General features: G+C 37.1%; 1 protein-coding gene across 7 annotated transcripts in view; it reads right to left on the bottom strand.

The window, feature by feature from the left end:
* The window catches only part of FHIT (fragile histidine triad diadenosine triphosphatase), a 627,270-nt gene extending 611,358 nt beyond the window's left edge, over positions 1 to 15,912 (bottom strand). For 2 of the 7 annotated variants that reach the window (XM_069811999.1, XM_069812001.1), the window contains exon 1: positions 15,813 to 15,912. The gene's annotated coding sequence lies outside the window, so the exon portion shown is untranslated. Of the gene's footprint in view, positions 1 to 6,841; positions 6,965 to 15,812 lie in introns of those variants that run through there. The other 5 variants (XM_069811992.1, XM_069811997.1, XM_069812000.1 and 2 more) reach the window with 5 other exon arrangements.
* Positions 15,913 to 18,532: the final 2,620 nt, after the last annotated feature.

The following is an 18,532-nucleotide window of genomic DNA, read 5'->3' as shown; positions in this document are numbered from 1 at the left end:
CTATTTCCCCATTCAAAACACTGATTAACACTAGAAGTAGGCACTAGAAGTAACACTAGTTAGGCAACGCAGTCCTATCCTACTACATCTAATGTGTATGCAAAGATAATTAAAATGTGCAATAACTTTCAAAGAAATATTGCTACTTCAGAAGTAAGCATCTATGAAGCCAGCTCCAGTAACTCATACTTCTCCAAGCAATTGCAAAGCTCTTTTGCTGAAATAGCTTTTTGGTTAAAGAAATCACTTAGCATAAACCTCAATGCTAATCAAGTCAATGCCACACATTCACATTTTCTTCACTGGCATCTGGATTTATCCTCAACTGGTCTTACTAGACCAGTTGATTACAGTTCTTACATTCTGGGCTTTCACTGAAATTTCTCACTTAAAGATCAAATACAATATAATAATATTATTATTTTTTTTTATTATTTTGAGCTAAAGCTGCACCAGTTTGAAACCATCCATTAGAGTATTCTATCTAGGAATGAACTCTTATACCACAAGAGAAATATCCATTATAAGCTTCCTAATGACAATATAATAAATGTGCAAAACCAAAAGTATGTCATTATACAGTGCCCACTACAGCATGCAGAGACCAGAACGTTTGACTACACACCCATATACCAAATTTCCACACACAGAGAAAGCCATTGCTCTAGTCTCAGTATCAAATAGTAACAAAAAAGTTCAAAGGACTAAGTATCACTAATTCTAGGACTCCCAAGTGTATCTCACAGGACACTTACCTACTAGCACTGGAATCCACCAACAAACCCAAACATTAGGAGAGCTGTTTTATGCATATCAAAGTTTAAAAGATCTTCACTGGTACCAGTGTTTGATTATCTGTAAAGCTATGCATATCAATATGAATTTGGTTCTGCATTACAGTACAATTCTGGGTGAAAAAAAAAAAAAAAAAGGAAGTAATTTTGGAACCTTTAAGTAGTATCCAAAGTAGTTATATAAGCCAGATGCTGTGGATAATCATCCATTTCTAATTCTGATTATGTGCAACATCAGGCCTTATATATCACTCTCACCAAAGGCAAGTATTACTAATCTTCCTCTAAAGAACAACATTTTCTCACTCTACCTTTTCTCCCTTTCTACTCCTCTCTTTTCACCTGAACTAACCTAAGTCTACATTTAGATACTGACACTTGGTCTTTAATTCTGATACTCAAACTCACTGCTTGGAGATGCGGCATTATAGCATGTCATACTGAGATTTTATCCCAGCTAACCAAGTCTTTTAAAAACAAGTCACACACCAGAATTTACATGATGTGAAAAGTATTACTGTCACAATACTAGAAGGCATTTTTTTTTCCTGATACCTGGGAAAGTGATAAACAGGATAAAACTTTATTTAATAGAAATTGTTTAAAGTAAATCAAAGACATATAATGGTTTTGCATGTTTTATGTAATAACACACATTCTAAGTTGTACTTCAAATACCCTAAAGTTCAAAAATTTAAGAATTTTTTTTAGTTTTGTTAAATCACACCATCAAGGCCTAAACAGCTACTGCTTCAGTTGCAGCACTGGGAAGAATACATCTCACAAGTATAAAACACTAGAACTATTTAACAGACTAGACTTCAAACAGCAAAACTGAAGAAAAGCTGACACAGAAATCTCCCTCATTGAAAACACAGGTAAAGAGAAAAGAGTGCCTGCTACTAACAATAATGAATCAGTGGAGGGAAGCTTACAAATTATACTCATTAGTAAGAAGTAGGCAAGAAAAAGAAGAGCCTCAAAGCAGTAGCAGCATCTTGGCAAAACTCCCACAAGCAAATACACTACCGGTCTAGGCCTCACAATCCTTCTGTATCTGTCAAAGCACACATACCCCGCGGTCAACCATTTGCCATATGAAAGTAGAGTCAACCAGCCTGGCCAAATACCCAATTTACTAAAGCTATTTTTTAAACTAAAAAGAAATCTGTGCGACCTATCCATTGCTACTAATATCCAAGCTTGGTTACATCCACACAAACTGAAGCAACTGCAGGTTAAATACATACTAAATTGATCTTTGGCAAAGAACATTAGTGCTCTACTTAAAAGACATATTACTTACTAGTGAAAGAGTTGCAACTTCCTAGATGAGATTTATAGTCTTTTACCCATAAAGAGACTCAGAACAATTTTCTAACCTTTCATATAACTGCAAAATATGTCCATCCTTTCCATCTAATGTGCACTAAAATACAGAGTTTTGTTAAGTTTTGGTATTATGTTTTCAATAAGCATGTTCTGCCTCATTCAGATTTCATCTCCTAAAGTCAGAAAAGAAAGAATGTCAAAATACTTTTGACAGAAAAATCTAATTTGGCTAAACAGCTCAAGACTTTCCAAGTGAATGTAAAATTTGAAAAAGGTACCCATGTTGAAGTGAAAAATCATCAATTATTATTGTTTTGGAAAATCTCTTTATTGCTACAAGTTATCATTAAAAAAGTCAACAAAAATATTTCCATGATTCTACAGACAACTACAACATAAGGGGACTTACATAACAGCCTTTTTTAGGACAAATATTAGGCACCTTACAGATGCAGTTTCTTTTGTATTTAATAGAAGCCCACTTCCTTACTAATTGTCATTTAGTTCTGTGACTGAAAATTGCAATTAGTTATGCTTCACTGACATGCACATGAATCCTTTTGTGGTTATATTATTCAACCTGAACATTAAAAAGCAGGACTGTTAAAAATTCTAAGGGATTGCACCACGTCCCTATTTTATTAAACCATTTGTGGCAAGAGACAGTTAAATACTGTGTATCCTTTAAATACATTATTCTAGCTAGGAAAATGTTAGTCTGCCACATGAATGGAACAAGCCAAGAAACAAAAAACCAAATAAGACTACTGTTTAGTTTGTGCAAACAGTACTTAATTTTTGGGTTCACACAAAACAGGAAAAAAATAAAATGCCTTACTAATACTGTTTTATTTTCAAATGGACCTCATAGTTACAAATGAGCTTCACTAGAGAAATAAAACTGACAGCAAGAAAACAACAAAGGAAAACAATTTTCATTAGTTCAAATGAAACTAACAAGGGCTACCAGCAGTAAAAACCTAACTTCTTTAAATTCCAAAATGAATCTCCTCTCCTGACCTTTATAGAGCTCAAGATGCATACGTACCCAGAATAAACAAAATAATTTGAAAGCAAATTCACTGAGTGCGCCTGACCTTTGAAACAGCACAGATAATTTTAATCAGATTTGCACAATGTTAGTCTGTCTCAGTTTCCATGTAGCAACACAAAGATGACAAAACTACTTAAGGAAAAAGAGACAACATTTTACACAAATAAAAGCATCTTTAAATATTTTTTGAAATAGCCAACAGCCCTAAGAGTCTCAGGTTCAGGAAAGATGCCTCTGAAATTCTACTCCTTCAGTGTCCAGCTAAAGCTGCACAATTCAGCTCTAGAGAAAAAAGCCCTTTCTGCCAGTTATGCAAGTTTCTCACGGTTTAGTTGAAGAGCTGACAACTAAAAGAAAAAAAAATATATAAGTTACACAAACATGTTAAAATCTGGGTTTTGTAAGAGCAGCCAGTAGTTGTCTCCTTGATCACCTAACATATAGTAGGCTACTTAAAGCTTCTCAGTTATGTTGATTATCTTAGATTTTCAGAGATAATCACTAACAAAATTAAAAAAAAAAATCAAGATTTGCAGCATAAGTAGTCTGACAAGCAGTGCTGACTAGTAAAAATCTCTAGTTACAAAGAACAGAAATTCTCAGAACTATCCACAAATTGGCCTTAGTTGAAACTAGCCGACAATACCTTCCTTTTTGGAAGGACAGATGTTACAACAAGAGTTACAAACCATTTATCAGCCAGGAAAGCTGACCATTGCTTGTAACACTTAGAAAAACAAAAGAAAGAAACCTTATACATCATGCAAGCTCCAAAACAGCTTACTGCAAGTAGTTGTATTACTTATGCCTGATGAAATGAGGAGAATTAACATGGTGAGCTGAAAGACCTGCTTAGATTCTGAACATGCAACCTCCATCAGATCAAACCTTCCATACTGACAGTGACAACAGGGTTCTGCCCAAGCTGGAAAACATAGCATGAGAGTAAAATACAACTAACTAAACAACTAACTAAAGCTGAAGTTTGGCTTTGGTACTTTTGAGAAAAAAACAGCAGTGAGTATAACCGAGATCCTCATTATTTACCCAAGACTAAGCTCTACTTGAGGGATGCAATAGGACAATATAGCTTTGTCAAATAATGCACTTTAACAGCACTAGCTCAAATTAATTCTAGCCTAGTTGGTTTTAAAGCTTAACTTCTCAGCATTTACAAAGAGATGTTCAGTTTAACAAGCCACTTAGATATCAGAACAGCTGAAAAGGAAGTATGAAGTAAATACTGTTAACTATATGAATTTGTAACTATGCACAGCTCACATTAATTTTATATGCTGGCTGTTTCCTTGTAGAACCACCACTACCCTCGTAATATCTAAAAGCAGCAAGATGAGCCAAATGTGTTTCTGAAGACAGAATTTGGTCACCTTATCCACACTCAGATCATTAAAAGCAAATATCCTAAATTTGACGTGGCCTCTGAGACAATAAGCAACAGAACAGAGTTCAGATATAATTTGAAAACAAGCACTGCTGAGAGCTAACACATGTTAAGGTGGGATCGTGAACTCCACAGTCTTCCAGAATAGCAATCTATGATTTTTGTGTCACTGATTTGTTATCTGAATTTGTTGTAGGCCACCCAACCCTTTTTGATTATGGAAACCATCACATTCCTCTTCTGCCAGACTATTTTGGTCTTTTTCTCTCTCCTTTGCTCACAGTGGATTTTATCCTAGAGCTTGTCTCTTGCCACAGCTATCTGATATCCTCATCTTTTCCTAATAAGGAGTTTAACTTATTCAGCTTATCAGGAAGGTTGAGAAGGGAGCCGATCACTGTGTACAGACACTTACACAGTCTGAAAATGTAAAGCACTCTGACCTTGCAAACAGAGTCATGCAGGACCTAGCACTTGGAAATGAACATTAGAGAAATTAAAACTTGAGTAAGGCCCAATTTTCAGACACTGAAAGTAATTTAAAATGAGCTGAAAAAATTGTAAATAAGTACTTAAGTAACTTATGACTACATTATTGCATTACAATTTATTAACATGAAATGGAAGTTATCACTCTGCTGTGAGGTAAATTCCAGTTTTGTTTTGTTTGGGGTAAGAAAAGGAAACCTACATGTACCACTAATTATGACAGTTTCCATTTAGGAAAGCTCCAGTCTATGGAATGCTCATCAGAATCTAGCAGAAAAAAAAAAAAAATAGTTCAATCTCTCACATTATTAAAGGGAAAAAATGTTTCTATGAAAAGATGTAAAGAGATGCAATGCTCTGTTGAACTGCACTTTCAGGAAAAGCTCATGTAGTCAAAACCTGCTCTTTTTTCTTGAAGACTTTTTTTTTTTTAATACAAATTTAGAAAAATTTAGACTGAAGAAACCCCAGCCTTGATCTGATTATTAGTTAAAATTCATTTTCTCTGTTTGCAACTACAGCTTTCAAGATTTTTTTCTAACATCCTTAAAAATCAAAATTGACAATTAAATGTTTCATTGTTTTCAATAGGAAACAACACTAACAGCAACATCTGTTAAGCAGCAACACCCACCTTAAGCAGGGCAGGGGGCAACAAGACTTCCCCATAGGCATTCACTCAAATTTAACTTCACAGTAAGTTCTCCTAAACTGTCAGGCAAAGTTTAATTTAGTAAGTTTCTCCTAGGAACACCAAATATTTATAGTCACATGTATTTCAGGCAATAGGCTTTACGGCAGTGTTTATTTTGAATTTTTTTAAAACTTCTAATTCAATATACATACTGTGCTGGCTGCTAAAGGGATACAGGGAAAAGTTATTCAGAAAGCATATCCAGGAAAAACTCTGTCGATCCACTAACAGGGTAGGCCAACTGTTTATCCATGCTCTATTTGACTAGTTAAATTTACAATGCAGAACTTGTATGACCTGTCTGTAACACACACTAATGAAATATATTTTTATGCTGAACTTCTGTACAATATATTTATGCCAATACATATTTTTAATATATATTTTTATGCCAATACTTCTGTACACAGTAATGCAACTCAGCTGCTGATCCATTACAACATGGCCACATCCCAGTTTGATGCTAATATTGAATAAATCCAGTTTTGATGCAGTGCCTGTGTGGCTGGAAGTCTGTAAATAGTATCTGCAAAGAAATGACAGCATTCTGCTTATCTCTAAAATTGACTGTAAGCATCCCACTGTCATTAAGAGCTAAGAAGCAGCAGCAACCTTTCAACAGAGAAATCCAATAATAGATGAATGATTATCTAGTCCACTCTGGATCACAGTCAAACTGGTTTAAACGAACCTGTTGAATTTATGAAAGCATTTGCACAGATATGGCTAGCATGAAAAGGCTGTTTAAAAACTGCTCCTTTTCACCTCAGTTGAGACAATGCACAAATAAAGCAGCACTTTGTCTATACTACTGCAGTGTAAATCTCGTTCAGAGGATGAGGCACTCTCATTTATCCCATGTTTCCAAGCACAAACTTCTGGGTGGTAAGGCTAGCAATTCTTCCACGTAAAGCAACTCCCACTTCTCTCTCCAGATCTTGTATAAGCTCTTGTGATCAACTGCCTGTAGGCTGTACAATGAATTGGAACAATGAACTTTTCAAGTTTGTCAGGGTTGAAAACAACTCATTTTTGTATAGTCAATTTGCTCAGATGTCTCCACTGGTCTGACTCACCACAAGATCCAAGAAACAGCTGTACCAGGATAATAAATGCATTACACATGGGAAAGGAAACCAGCAGATGCGACGGAGTTGCTCGATCTGGAATTCCATGAGCTGGTTATGTTATTAAAAATAGAATAAATAAAAACAAGGAATGAAAGCTTCTGTTAATAAATCCTACTTTTCGTAATGGTTGAATCTTGTAAAACTGACTCTGTCCTAAAAAAAGCAGTGTGCTTATGCTGTTAGTTAGCAGGCAGTTTAGAAACGGGGTTTTTTGTTTGGTTGGGTTTGTTGTTTGTTTTGGGTTTTTTTTTTTAAATCACTTCTCACTTAAATGATTATACAAGTATCTCTAGACAGGCCCCTTCATCCAGAGTCAAGCACTAGCTCAGTATCGCTTGCATCTACATAGCAAGAAGTTAGTATTACAAGTATAGGTGCAGTTCACTCCCATCATCAAGCTATCTTTCCCACCCTTGACTTGAACATTTCTGCAGTGGTTTCTGCATGAACTCAACCCATGCTAGCACAGCTTCGAAACTGACAGTCACTTCAATTGCCTGTATAGCTATATCCTTCTAGATGCTAGTACCAGAGCAGCAACTGCTGTCTGGCAACAGCAGTCTCAACAACATATTCTAATCATTTGAATGATTAAAATGTGATTTCAACCTCTGATGCTTAGAGGAAAAGGATATAGTATCTTCCGATCACCATCAGCCCCAAAGTATCAAAGTTTCCATCATGTGTTTTCATGAGGTAGTATAGCACAAAAATATTTGTGAATTAACAGTTCTGCAGTAGGTAGTTTCTTACAACATTGGAAAACATTATTGGTAGTTGCATCATACAGCCTCAACACAAAAAACTGAGAACTAGTTAAGATGTGGGTCTTAAAATAAACAGAAGACATTTGATGAATAACGTAGGGTGATTTTTTCTTTTCTAATGCTGCCTTCGTATTCATATTTTCAATGTACAGACAAAGAATGCTCACATATATGCTAAGTGTACCTCAAAAACTAACATTGCACTAGAAAAATACAAGAAAAAACAGCTGCCAAACAGAATAAGACTTCTTTCTACTTTGATATTTTCTTTTCAAATTTTAAAGCACTTGTCTACATCTTTAGGCACACAAATCCTTTAAAAATACTTGTTTTCCTAAGAAAGCCCTTCTCATTTGACTAGTCCCATAAAAATATCTATACTAAAATGCACTACTTTCTTTAACATTGGAGTACCTCAAATTGTATCCTGAGTTCAAAATAAAAAACACAATAAGATTCTTTGCACTGTGTTGCATGAACATCCAACCACCACTAAATCTTTCCTGTTTTAAATCCTGCACCTAGTATCCTCTTTAGAAGTGCAATACTCTTGATTTTTGTTACAAAGTTAGAGCTGTAACTACTTACCATCCCACAACAGTTTAATTGCTACAGTCCAACTGCCAAGAATACTCTTCCTTTTCCAATTCAGTACTTAGTATGACAACTTACAATAAATTTATAATAATTATATAAATAATATAAATATTTAATAATACTGATTACATAAATAATATTTGGAGGTTTTAATAGGCAAATGACTACACTTCACACAAGTCTGTAATAACTGAACCAAAAATATTAGTTGATAATCTGCATGCAGCAACACATAAACAGGCACAACAGTTTGACAATCAACAGTTCACAAAACAATACTATCACTGCAGTTTCATGATAATTTAAATACAACTTCTGTGAAAGTTTGCATAGCAATGGAGGTTGAAGTCCAGAGTCACAAAATTTTCTACGGAAATATTGTGTACACTATTAGCTCTTCATTCAAGATGTGCTTGTCTGTATTTTGTTTTTTCCATAAGTATATGAACCTAATCATATTTTAAACAAGACTATACTTTTTCCTCAGCAAAACATCTGCCTAATCAAAAATATGACTGAAGAGATTTATAAACCTTAGATTTAGGCAACCTCCCTTCTGTCCTTACCCCATCTCCTAAAATTGAATGTTTTAAAGCCAAATTTGACCTGAAAACTTCTCTGCAATGAATAAAATTCTGCTATTCTGAAATAGTATTCATCAGAATCATATAATTCTTAAATATTTAATAACACAACATGCACTAAAAAGAGACTGAAAGCCTGAAATCATTAGGAGATGTCCCAGCACAAGAAATAAAAAGAGGGCATACGTTTCTCTGCAAGTGTAATTTCAAAGTCCTTTCACATAGAGATCTAAAGACTGCCAGCTTGGTTGCTTTGCTACTGTATATTAAATAAGCATGTAATGAAGCTACTGGTTTTGATTCATTGAGGTGCCAAAGATCATGGGTAAAGTATATAAAATTAATGATTATTTTTATTTGAAAGTGGGATATCAAGAAGTTGGTAAGAATCAGGTACAGCATCAAAAAGAACAAAGTACTGACAACAGAAAACAACATAAAATCCAGCACCACTTCATTTTAGTGACCATTTAGAAAAATAATAATGCATGAATGCCATTTAAAAGCTATTTCCAAATCCAAAACCACTATGAAATACTTTACTTCCTATCAGTTCAGGGAATCGTTATATTGTTTTTATTAACAGAAAACTGATTCCCATTCTTAATACAAGCTAAATGCAAATTTAAGCCTTGTTTGTTACCTTGTGCTTTCTAACATTCCTTCATTATCTCTTAGTTCTCAGTTAAGACTTGTACACAAATCCAGCAAAACAGTTTAGAAGGTACTTAATTTTCAGTATTTGCATAATACCATTGAACAGGACAAATAATATGCATATTTAGTGCCAAATGTCAGCACTATGCCAATTTAAAGCCTTGTTCTTTAACATTTCAGAAACAAATTTGAAAACAAATTAAATGACATCCGTAAACTCTTCCAACAAGTCAGTGTGCAATGACTTCTAAACAACAGAATACCTTCCAAGGCCAATACCTACCAGACACATCAGATATTTAACAACTTAAGACCTTGCTAAATCTGTGCAAATGCTAAAAAACATTTATGTTCAGAAGAATATAAATGTTTTTGACTATTCATGCACTAAGCCACAGCATTATTTTGCTAAAAGTAACAGGCAGCACTGCAGTGCCAATACAGAAAATCTGTACTTTGGAGTATCTAGAAATGTGAAACTGATAAATGTAGTTGCTGAATTGGTTGCATTACATTGCAAATCTGATGAGCTATACTGGGAACATTCAGTATTGCAGTGAAAATTGATGAGAGGAAAAGCACACATTCTGATTAAAATCAGAAGGTTTATTTACATCTCACATTTAGAACATTTCCTTTAGTGTTGTCCACAAGGTTAAAAATAGCTATTTTACTGAGGCGTATTCATCATTTTTCAAGTTTACCACTAGAATAACCACACCACTTCCAAAAAGAGTAGCCTTCAGAAGCACTGTATCATTTTGAAAATTTCTACTGTAATTTTAAATGTTCGAGAATGAGGGTTTGTTTCTGAAGAATCAGATTTGGCATTACCCAAACCTCTCTACCACCCAAGAATATTCTTGTTCTCATGGCACAAAGGAATATAACTTTTATCCCAAAAGGAAATGCAATATACAGCATACCTGTTTCTTAACATAGAAAAACCAGGTATTAGCTATCAATGACCTATCTTGAATTCAATAAATCACCACCTTGCTAAACATGATCTGCCCGAAGTCTACATTTTGCCCACCTATTCACTGTTGACCATTAAAATATGCCTGACCTTTCCAAGTTCCTTCTAAGAAGAAACAGAAAGGAAAAATTACAAGGGGCTTCTGGCCATGATAACCTACTTGATTTTCAGCAAATACCAATGCTTGATTCTGCTACAGAGTTGCATGTTGATAATTATTTTAAGTGATTCCTACATATTTCTTTTTTTCTTTTTGTTTGTTTTTTTAATGTGACAGGACTGTGTTTTTCTGTGCAATTTTTCTAAGACCAAGGAAACTGTGGCTCTTCTGGAGAAGACAATACTACCAAACACATTACTGTTCAAAAGCTTTCACTTATGTGAAGACAAACCAGTATTCTGAATCTTTACAACAGAATCACCATTTCTGTGCTGTGCATGTATAAAGCAAGAATAAACTGTAGTCTAAGAGGATTCCTGCCAGAAGAGCGGCACCACGGCCAACAGACATACACTACTATTTATACAGTTACATATACTCCCAAGCTCCTCTTCCCTTTTTCACAGGAGTCAGTGTTCTAATTTACTTCTACCTTAAGTATTTTAAAATACACATTCTGTACTCCTCAGTCTTCATTACAAATACGTGTGAGGATAACATTTCACTCAAAATGTACATCAGAACACTATCTTCCCTGTCTTCTGCTCCAGGGAAGCTGAAACCTGGTAACTTAAAACAACTGGCAGAAGCAAGCTTAAGTAATCTTGTAAGATCTGGAAAAGCAAGTAGGAGTGGAAAGGTCCAGTAGCAGCAGCTGACTTTAACAAGGATAAAGAGCCAATAAAGGAAAATTAAGTTAAAAAATAGTGTTAGGTATTTTGTCTATTCATTATGAAAACTTGCTTTTTTTGAACTCCGCTTGGTCTGTGACACCACTCTATATATAAGAAATAAGATGGGAGGAAAAAGAAATTTCTAATTACTGCAGTAAAAAGGAATCTGGTCAACAAAGCATTTCCTTAGAAATGTCAGTAACATACTGTCCACAATTATAATAATCTGATTACTGCAAGATGTGCCACCAGAATGCTAGTTTTCCTACATTTGAATAATTGCTATGTTGATCAAGATCCTCTTTGACACCACCTCAAGCTAAAGTTTAACCAGACTAAGAATTAAGAATGATTCCTTAATGTTCCATTTGCCGATCAAAGCAAATTCTCTGGCTGAGCATAGATAATAATTCTATTAAAACGTAGCTAACTAATCATCTAATTATTGTCCCAATCCTTGAAATTCAGCACAGCGATATCCATTTCTGGTGGAATATCACAATAACAGCAAAAGATCAGTCTAAGTAAAACTGAATATCCATGAAAATATTCATGAAGTTTGCAATGTTTATCTCCACTTCACCTGAAGGCAGGGGAAACAAGAGAAAACAGCCCCTCAATACATTGTGCTGTCTAGCTATAGGATTTCTTATATTAATGATTTCAACTTTTGGGGGCAGGGTGGTATTTTCCAAAATAACAAAGTCCAATGCACTCAAACCCAGTCTTTTCTTCACTCTATTACCACAACCTTCTGCAGGAACCCATCTATATACCTGCTCCTCTCTGATGGTAACCTCAGCCCTCCTGCTCCAATACACGTCCCTGAGCAATTACGTTCTGTTGAACCTCCATGTAGGGTCCTTTTATAGTACAGGATTCCTTCTCACAATCTAAACACTTGTGGAGGAGTGCTCTTTTTAACAAGAACTCTCCAGTCTGTTCCTTGTAGGAATACAATTAATATACTGCCTTGAAATTTAAGGGAGGGGGAGGGGGAATTAGTCTTAATTAAGGACTTCTGCAGAAGCTCCTTCAGCAGCTGAGTCACTTACTGGCTTTTGAAAGAACAAACAAATTTTAATTGTATACTCACCAGTAAGACTGCATCAACATAGAAAGTGATGGGTTAGTCATAAACAGGACTAGATCCAGTTTACAGATACAACCAAAACAAGCACGGGAATCAAGTTCAACTAACACAAGTTTCATTTTTACTAGTAAAGCTTTCTAAATGCTGAACATTATGAAGCTGCTTCTCATACAACCCAATTTTATCCTTACTTTGTGTGCACATTATTATGTAAAGAGGTAACTACTTCACTATGAAAAAACTTAAAAATGCTCGGAAGTGAAAGGCTTCAAACTCTGACATTGAGTATTTACTATGGATATTCAGAATTACCCTGTAGCTTTAGGAACAATCATATTTCCCTCATGTAGACTTAACCACCCAAAGGAACCCAGCAGGCATTTTATCACCAAATAAACCAAACCCAGATTTGGTTAGGCCTTTTTTTAAAAAAAAATTCTAATTACATACACATTTTAACATTGCATTCAGAAAACACGAGTTATAAACTACAAGGATGCACAAAGAACACATTGTGCCAAACATATCTGACAGTTTTATTTGATAAATTACTGGTGTAGTACAGAAAGTCAAGAAGAATGAAGATAATTTATTAAGACCTTCTTTAAAGTGTCCGTCTCCCCCTAGAGCTTATGGAAATAACAGAGCAAGAAAAACATGTAACCCTGTAAGAATAATTTAAATGTTTGCCTTTCTTCGCAGTTACAAGACATTTAAGCTATTATTAAAAAAAAGGAGAAAATATGGATGATACTGGTCAACCTAAGTTCCACTTAAAAACAATTAATGTTAATGCACAAAATAAAACATTGTCTACATAGCACCAAAGTATTTGGAAATAATCAACTTGCATTTCGTAATCATTCTAGTATTAGAATTTGAGCTATAGAAGTCAACAACAGTTTTCCCATAGACTTAATAGATCAACATTTAGGCCTCTGTAGTAAACATTACCAATTTGTCCAAGGCTGTTTATATACACACTAACGACATTCTATACACAAATCAGTTGACAAGGTTGAAAAGTGGCAATATTTTTAACTTTTGCAGAAATAGACAAAATTATAAATACCTAAAATTATATAAACAAACATAATTGACATAAACGAGGCTGCAGACACTGGAGAAGAAAAAATGACTTTGACATGTATAAAACTGAGTAATTCTATTTAGTGCAAATTCACAAAAGGATACATGTGACAGATGACAAAATGAATATGAAACAATTACACATTGTAACTATAACAAGGCAAATCCTATAAAGTACATACACAGTTGTAATATGCAAGACAAGTGGATAATCTTGTGCTCAACATTAAGTTATGAGTTGACCCAAGCCATTGTTTCCAATATCATCTCTATAGCCTCCAATTTTCCCAACACGTAAAAATATTAATTTGGTCACTAGTAAAGTCAATGGAAACTGCAAACATACAACTCAAAGGCTGTCAAACTAAAATATTTGACTATTACTACAGCCTTAGTTTAACACACTCTTCTCATTGCGCTCAGAGACTGAGACATAAACCACAATAAAGGTAACAAAATTACAAGAAGCTGAACACAAACATCTGAAAAATGGACTCAACTAAAAAAAGTTTAATAAATAAGTAAATGAAAACAAGTAGGCTCCACAGTTTTCACATATGCTGCCTTGATTATTCTAAGTTTTCTCAAGACTATAATACCAATTAAATTAGCATTATTATAAACAGCATGTTTTGAAGAGATTTAATTAGAACTTGCATCAGAAGTGCTATACTTGGAAACATAACAGCTCACACTGAATAAAACTAGTAACATTTCTGCCCAAATATCTTACAAGGGAAAAAAAAAAAAAATAAACAAGCTGAAAGAAATACAACTACAGGTTTCATAGCAAGTGGCAGAATTGACAAGTGAACTAAATTCAGCTTTTACCAGCACTCTATGCCTAACACTCACAGGAAAAAAACAGTGTGTGTGTACAGAATTTCTTTACAGCACACAGAATGAAACTTTCAAAGACAGCAATGGTATTCTGCTGTCATCCAAAGATTTAAAACTACTCAGAATATCTAAAAATGCATTTGAGGGGAAATATGAAAGCAGGTTCTGAAATCAGGGGGCCTGCTATTTATTGGAGATAAGCGACATCTTGCCCTGAGGAAAAAGGCAAAGTATTTAATGCCACTTTTCCATTAGACATTTCAGTGATTCAATTTAAAATTAAGTAGCCAAGATCTTAGCACATGCCCTGGAATGCCTTATTTGAATCACCAACATCCAACATTCAAAAATTAATTACTCAGAAAACTGCTTACAGATGACATATTGCGTGCAATTATTCTTTGAACTGAACTTTGTATTTTCCTCTTTTTAAGAATGTTATCATGTAAGATTTTTAATTACATTAAACCCCACAAAAATAATTTAAGCCTAAGCTGCTTTTTGTCTCAAAAGCAATTTTCACCTGAACATCCCTGAGCTTACATCCTTTCAGTTCTAGCTGAGAACCAAGAACAAGATGACTACTTTTTTTTTTTTTTAGTTCTCCATCTTGGTTTTACTCATTTCCTAGGTGACTTATTAAGAATCTGTAAAATTAATCTCTTCCTTGGACACATGCTATCCTTCGAAAAACTCGACTACCTTTGCTATGTGTATCGTGTTGTCACCCAGCCCACCCAGGTTCAGCTAAAATCCTTCATGAACTGGTACAAAAGCACCAGATCGATCACTTGGACAAAGCGTGTAAAGCACCTAAATGATTTTGTTACTACCTTATACCGAAATTTAAATTCAAGTGATCGGCCAGAGTCTCTGTAACCCTAACACAGGCAGGTCGTTGCAATGACTGCTTTGGCTTTGCTGGGGCACGAAGGTTAACTTGCTTTAACCCACTACGTATCTGTCCCCAAAGCGGGTTCCCCCCCTCTCCCACGGATCACCGAGAGATCAAAAGCACGCGTGTACGGACGAGACGGGAAAACGCCGCCGCAGAGAACGAGTGGGCGCCGCCTCCGCACACCGCCGAACGCAAGCCCCAAGCGAGGGGAGACGGCCAAGCGGCGCCGGCAAATAAAACACTTAAAAACGAGCCAGAAATGCTCCCATGACGGTTTATCAACATCCAGCCGGGAGGAAGAGGGGGACGAAAGGGCCAGGGAGTCGGCCTCAGCCCCGGCGCAGGGCGGCGGGCGAGGGAACAGAAAGCGGCGGCGGCTGCCTCAGGGAGCGCGCGGCAGCCCCGGGCGCAGCGGCCGGCCGGCCCTGAAGTAAGGCGGCGGGGGACGGGCACCACGCTCCCCCCCCGGCCAGCTCTGCTTCGCGGCCGCCGCCTCCTCCTCCTCCTCCTCCCCGCTGGAAAGCTCAGCGGCGCAAAAAGGGAGAGGGAGGGGTAAAGGAACACAAAATGGAGACTTACACTCCCTCTCCTAACACGCATGCGTTGCGCCGGCGAAAAGGGGGTGTTGCCGCAGCGCGCCGGCACCGGCCTGTAGCAACCGACGGGGCGGGCGAAAGGGAGGGTTCGCCGCTCAAGTCATGGCCGCCGGGGCGGTCCGGGTGCGTGGTGGTGGGTGGCTGAGGGAGCGGCTGGGCGCGTGGCGGGAGGGCGTTCCCGCCCCGGCCGTTAGCGGGGGCGGGAGCGGGAGCGTCGCTCGCGCTTCGTGAGGAGAGCGGCGGCTTCGCTCCGGTGGCCACCCCTCAGCTTGCCCCGGGTGGCAGCCCACAAGAGGGGAGTTTACGGCTGGTGACTTGAGGAGCACACCTGGGGCTCTGCTGTGGGCGGTAAAAGCCGTGCCTGGGTTCAGCTGCGCCCGCAACGAGTCGGTAGGGAAATGTCTCAAATTGTGTGGGTGCCCCCCTTGACTCAGCATTACCGATAGGTCACACCGTTACAAGTAGGGAAAGTAGCGTTGCGGTGTGTGTCCCGCACTTACGCTGCTGCCTGGGTATCTGCTTTTGGCCCAAGTGGAGACAGCTGCAACACTACCATCAATTTTCCTTTCCTTCAAGTGGCTTTAATTTTTAGTTTCTATGTAGTGATAGTGAGACTTCATCCCTCCCTGCCTCAGAAGAGGCAGTGGTAATATGTCTGTTGAATTCCCTGGCACAGATATGGATGCTGGTGCTCATCGGTTCAGTATCAGAGTTCCTCTGCAGCAGTGGGCACCTTCCAGAGCAGTGCATCCAGCACTGTGTTTAGCTGCTGCCATTAAGTATTTGTCCTTCCACCCTTCTCCTAAAAGGAAAAAGTGTGATTAGTAGCTTCCTTTAGTTCAGTTGGACTGAGCTTTCTTAGTGAAGACAAGGTCTTACAGCAAAAAGGCAGGTTTCTAGTGGGTCTTTGGTTTGTAGGAGAGTTCATTTTCAATCTGGTATCTTGGAAAGCTCTCTTACATAGCTACTTTTATGTATATCTGCTGTAGAGGAATGAAGTTACTGAACATCACTGTTATTCCAGTGCTTCAGGCAATCAGATATGCTGGGCTCAAGCCCAAACCTTGAACTTTATTTTATATTCTAAAGGAAATGAGTATAACAAATGGAAGACAGGTTTGATGTATTTGCTGGAGCCAATACCACTGAGAATTAATGCAAGGCACTCTTCTTATTGCTGTATTAATGAATACTGCCACAAATAATGACCAGTACTGCAAGTATCATAGCTTATCCTGTACAGTCACATTGAAGACATTGTTGTCACCAACCCATGAATGTGGTATCAAGTGTCATTATTACTTAACGCCAACAGAAAGCCAAGATTGCCTTTTGATGCCACTGCCGTGGATAATGCCTCGGTATCTGTACTTCCATACAGCAAAGTTCTCTGCCTAATCCCAAAAATCACTCCATGCTGAAGTGACAGCATTAATTCCCCCTGCTGTTACATGTTTTGCCAGCCCTTTGTGACAGTGCACAGTGACAGCTCCCTTGTGTCAGTTGTCTGCAAATCTACCCCAGATATGTCCCTTTTACGGTGCATACACCTGTCTTCTAGGATTATGCAATTGATAATCCATTACTGGCTGCTCTTCCTATATCCACTTGATCCTGAGAAACATACTGAGCACTCATTTTGTTTACAAAAGCAAATACAGTGTGTGCAATTCCCATATCTAGTACAAGTGAAGTGTTTTGCCATCACAGGGTCAGTTTGTATATTTCTTAATGATTATTTTCTGCAGTTACACCCTGGATGGCAGACGGACCTTTCCATCAAATTACCAGGTCATTGCAAATGCTAATTTCTGTGTAGTAAATTTTGACTCTCTAAAAATTGCTTTGTACTTTCCTGAAGTCCTAGCATGAAGTCCTAGTGTTTTTAATGGCATTACAGTTGTGCATTGATTTTATTACCTTGCACTGATTTCGTAGTTTTCCTCATGTCTTATTGATCTCAGTGAACTGAGTTAATACATAAGAGTACAGCAGGCAAATAGCAGCAACTGTGTTTCCCCAAATTGACTCAATTTGTCATTAAGGAACATGAAGACAGTGAAGTCTGTCTCTTCACTTCAGCTGCCTAATCTGCATCACCTTTCTGCCTTTAAGTTATTTGACTTTTATGGTCATCCCACTCTGTAAGGATCTTACTTTTCCCTTCATGACATGCTTTACTGCCATTAATTGTTAAGGAGACTATGTCATTAGTAAAAGCAAAAACCATCAGACTTCTATATTGACAGTTCCACTGCCATTTGCAGATGGAACTCCATTCAAATCAAGGGGTGATCACACCCTGATGAAAATATGCTCATTTATCCTTTTATGTGTGTTGTCCCTTGTTTACTCAGTATTTTAAAAGAGTATTCAAAAACATTCCCGCTTTTGAGGTCTGCAAACAAAGATAAAAATTTAAGACTGTTTTGTTGTCTCAGACACACTCTTGTGATACTGTGAAAACAAACACTATGCTGAAGTACATGCTGAAAAGACTTGAGACTTCAGTAAGGCAGCACATCAGAAAATCTGCTTAAATATGTCAGAAAGTTTTAAAACCAACAAAAGAAAAAAAAAAAACCCTGAATGTTATTCAACAGTGTTGAAAACAAACTGCAAATCCTAATCTCTTTGAATAGTTCCAGTCATAATTCTCCATTTCTAACATTGCAACCTCTGTCTGTAACCAGAGATTATGTG

This window comes from Haliaeetus albicilla, chromosome 24 (genome assembly GCF_947461875.1).
Source record: "Haliaeetus albicilla chromosome 24, bHalAlb1.1, whole genome shotgun sequence".
NCBI lineage: Eukaryota > Metazoa > Chordata > Aves > Accipitriformes > Accipitridae > Haliaeetus > Haliaeetus albicilla.
The sequence above is the reverse complement of the archived record's forward strand: the minus strand, read 5'-3'. Positions and strand labels throughout refer to the sequence as shown.